The sequence below is a fragment of the Arachis ipaensis genome, chromosome B05 (genome assembly GCF_000816755.2).
Source record: "Arachis ipaensis cultivar K30076 chromosome B05, Araip1.1, whole genome shotgun sequence".
Taxonomy (NCBI): Eukaryota; Viridiplantae; Streptophyta; class Magnoliopsida; order Fabales; family Fabaceae; genus Arachis; species Arachis ipaensis.
Window position 1 is genome coordinate 125,533,620 of NC_029789.2, and position 5,038 is coordinate 125,538,657.

Genomic DNA, 5,038 nt, shown 5'->3' on the forward strand with positions numbered 1-5,038 from the left:
TTTTATTTATTATGTAAAATCTATATATATCTATATATTCATACACATAATTTTTATAATTAATATATTTTTACAATTAATATTATTCAATTTTAAACTATATTTTATTATATATTTCAAATTATTTTACATATGCACTAATAAATCATGATTCAAAATATTTTAATATTTTTTTTGAAGACATTATACATCTAAATCAACGTATAATTTTTTAAATCACTGTCTTCGATAATTTAAAAATTTGTTTCATGTTTTTCAAAGTGAAAATGATTTATTTTGATTCATATATATTTTCAAATTTTACTATAATTAGATTTTAAAAAATGTCAAATACCTAAATTAATGTATTCAATTTATACATTTATTCATAAAAATAACATCCAGAAGTTCATACACATAACATTCATAGTTAGGTAAAGTACACATAACATCCAAAATTTTATATTAATAACATCCATAATTTCATACTCATAACATTCATAATTTCATACATATAATATTCAGTATCCCGGGAGAATCAAAGGAATTCTATGCTGGTTATAGTAGAGTAAAAGGTTTTACTATTCGGAAGAGTAAAAGGGTAAAAAATACCAAAGGAGAGGTGGTTAGATATAATTTTGTGTGCAGCAGGGATGGGTTCAGGCACAAGAAGTGGTTGGAGAAGTTCGATAGAAAGCGGGAGCACAAGCTCATTACTAGGTGCGGACGTCTAGCAGAGATGAGGATCAAGCGGAATACTGCTAATGAGAGGTGGTGCGTTGAAAGATTTCTCAATGATCACAATCAAACTTTACTCGCCGAGAGATTCGTAAGATATTTGCTAGCTCATCAGAGTATGTCTGATGTTGAAATTGCGCAGATGAACATGTTGAGGCAAGTTAAAATAAGCATCTCTAAGATATACCAAATTGTTTGTAATGCAGGTTGGAGGATTCAATCTAGTTAGGTTTACGAAGTAAGATATGCACAATGAGGTTCAGAAGCAACGTGCATTGCAGAATAGGGAAGTTAATGCTGTGCTTAGGTTCTTTCAGTGAGCTATTAGAGATGATGAAAAGATGTTTTGGAGATATCAGGTTTGGGAAAGGGAATGAATGTTGACCTAATATGGAGCGATGGACGCAACCAATAAGATTATGGAGTATTTGGGGATGTGCTGGCCTTTGAAACGACATATGAGAGGAACAAGTACAATTTTCCCATTATTATTTTGTCAGGAGTTCATTATCACAAACAAACATGTGTCTTTGGAACAGCAATAGTGTCTTGTGAGTCCTAGGATTTCTACAAATGGGTTTTTGAACAACTTTCTTAATTGCATGGGGAGCAAGGCCCTAAAGGCAGTTATCACTGATGAGGATCCTACAATGCGATTGGTTATTATGCAAGTGTTTCTAGAAGCTCGGCATAGACTCTGTGCCTTGCATCTTCTAAGAAATGTTATGGCTAATGTATCACAGTCGCGGTTCAAATAGTTGTTCAAACAATGCATGCTCGTTGATGTATAGGTTGCTGAATTTGAGATGCAGTGGGAGGCGATGATTGACGAATGCGGTGTTAGAAAAGTTGAGTGGGTAAGGGACCTATATAGAAAGAAGTTGTCTTGGTCCATCGCCTACATCAGGGGCAAATTCTTTGCTAACATAAGGACAACATCTCAATGCGAATCACTTCATGCTAAGTTAGGGAACTTCATGGAGAGTAGATATGGAATGTTGGATTTTAAGACCAATTTTTAGAGATGTGTTGATTTTTTGAGAGACAGGGAGGAAGAACTTGATTTCAGGTCCTGTTATGGAATGCTCGTGCTTCAAACTTAGTTTCCAGAGATCGAGAAGTCGGTTGCAACACACTATACCTGTGATATGCTCTATAGATTTTGCGAGTTCCTTAAAATGGTAGTTCGATATTACATTGTGGACCGCAAAGAAGGTGAACATGGCTGTTGTTATGTTATACAGAAGTACCGTCAGCCCAAGGAGACTTGGCAAGTTGTGCACATGCCAAGTAAGGCATCATTTAGGTGTAGTTATCGTTAGATGGAGTCGTTTGGTCTTTCATGTGTTTATATAATTGTGGTTTTGGTTGGGTTGGACATGAGGACGTTGCCACATAGATTACTCCTAGGGAGGTAGTTCAAGGGCGCAAAAAGTCATTTGCCTAGAAAGAGAGTAGTGATCGATACAGGAGATGCTACTTCGTAGTATCATACTAGAGTTGGTGTTCTTCTCGATCAATGCAAGCGTTGATGCCTTGGCATCTTTAGTGATTTTTATATATGTTTTCTTATTATTTATATTAAAGTTTTTTTTATATTTTTATGTTTTAAATGATATTTTCGTAACTAGTCATAAATTTGGAGTTGTTTTAGGATTATTGTGAATTCAGGTTACATTTTCAAGAAAATTTACAACTAGAGTAATTTGCAAATATTGTCAATCTTGACTTTTTCATACTCAAGTGATCATAACTTGAGCTACAGAGATTCAAATGAGACAGTTCCAATGACGTTAGAAAGCTAACATCTAAAGTTTCAGAATGATATACATATGTCTATAATGAACGTTTAGTTTGAGCTACGCACGACCATCATCTTTTTCGTTGCAAAAATAGTACCCAAAGGTGGCGTGCAATGCCTCCCAAGAAGCCAAGCAAGTTGGCGTTTAATGCCACTATTGCCGTTTAACACCCCAGAGACCAAGGAAGTAGCGCGTAACGCCAGAAAGGGTGTGTAACGCCTTCAAGCAAGAACCAAGTTGGCGTGTAACACCAGGAGTGGGATGTAGCGCCTTCGAAGCCCATAAGAAGGTGGCATGCAATGCTGGGGTCCCAAATTAAATGCCAAGGCTAACTCCAACTCCCAGGGACTTGCTTTGAATCAAAACTCTCAAGAATTTTTGTGATTAGTGGTTTTTAACTCTTCTAGAAAGATTAGGTGTTAGTTTAATCTAAATTTGCATCATTGTTTTAGTTATCTTTTCTTTCCAAAGATAAGATTAGATTTAGTTTTTTAATTTGAATTCTAGATAGAACTTAGGATATAAATAAGTGAACAAGGTTCACAAGAGAGAGACATCCGGAGGAGGATCTTCAGATCCGATACCACACCTTCTTCTTCTCTTCTGTTTACTTTTTCATAGATTATAAATCTAAGTATTTTATTTTATTTTGAAGTTTTGCATTGATCTATTTTTAAGATTGAGTTTTCGTTCTTCATTCTTTAAAGGTTAGAAATATTGGAAAATATTCTAATTCTATTTTGAAATCTATTATTACTTTAGAAAATTTAATATCGAAATTAGCTTGAGAACTCTTTTTTATGACTTTTTAAATTGACTAGGAATAGTATTTTAAAGAGTGTGCAACTTTTTCATTCTCATAATTCTCAACTGTTTAGGACTAGTTTTGAATATATGACATATAATTTGAACTAGAAATACTTTTGAATATTATTTAAAATTAAATCAGAATTATGCTAAACCTCTTTTCTTAATTGGTTGACCAAGGAATTGCAATTACTTAATTAAGGAGAAATTGAATTGCCAAGGAATTGGAATTCAATTATATATGATTTTTCGTGAAAAGATCTTTGCATGCATTAAAATAGATAATCATATGGATTAATCTTTCTGGAAAATAACTCATACGGAGGTAATTGTTTTTCTTGTCCAGAGGTATTACAAAAAAAGATATGATGACATCACTAGGGGTGTTCGCTTTGGTTCGATTTTTGAGAGAAAAGTCATCCGATCCAATCGTCTAATTAAACTGCGGTTCGATTTGGTTCGATTTTTTTATCGAAGTCATCCGAACCTAACCAAACCAATTAAAATCGGTTTGGTTTGGTTTGGTTTGTTTGGTATTTTCAATCAATTAAAAAAATACTACCATACTATTTCACAAAGTCATAACATTAAAATCGACAAACACAAATAAAGTGATTTAATTGGTGACTGATTTTTTATATTCATATGACATGATATATTTAGAATCATTTATTTTTTCGAAGGAAGAAATCACTTTTAGACGAATTATCAAACATAATCAGTATAGATCAAAATCAATTCTACAAAAGATAGAATGCAAACAAAGCTTACCTCTACAATAGGGCCTATTCTAAAAGTTCCTATGACCTATTTTTTAGACACCAATGTAAGCAGTGGAATGAGTGCAAACAAAATCTGAATTAACTGAACCACATTGACCTATTCATTCATAGTATGCAATGAACTCTTTGATGTATTAAAAGGTATAGCAGCTATCATTGTTGGAACAATAGCACAACTTCTAGTAATCAATGACCTTAACCATTTCTTTATATTTAGCTTCAAAAACCCTTCAGTTATGAATTGTCCTGCATATGTTCTTGTAATTGTGCTACTTTGTCCTGCTGCTAACAAACCGATTCCCCATATATATAGAATTGGAAACAAAAGTAATAAATCATACTAAATCAGTTCAAAAGTAATTTTTTATTTTTCCAAAATAACTAATAATAATAATAAACCAGAAACAGTTTCAGATCAAGTTTTCGGATATTATCAGATAACAACAAACAGAACAATAATTTCAGTATGAACAACAAATAGAATCGCAATTTCAGTAATTCAGTATGAACAACCCAGAAGCAGTTTTAGTAATTCAGTATGAATAGTAATTTCAGTATGAACAACCCAGTAATTTCAGTATGAACAGTAATTTCAATATGAACAACCCAGAAAGCAGTTTCAGCAATTCAACAGAACAGCAATTTTAGTCAAATTACATAGCTGACTCGGTGGCTCGGGCTCCATTATCTGACTTGAATCAGTGGCTGGGTGGGAGGTGTTGTGTTGTGGGTGGCCAGAACGCTACTTGGGTGGCGTGGTGCTGTGCGACTTGCGACTTGTGACTTGTGATGGTAGTGCTGGGTGAGTGGGTGGTGCTGGGTGCGACTTGCGAGTTGCGAGGGTGGTGCTGGGCTGCTGGGCGTTGGCTGTGGCTGGCTGTGTGCTGGGCTACTCTGTCCGTGAGGAGGTCCTGGAAACAGCGGTAGGAA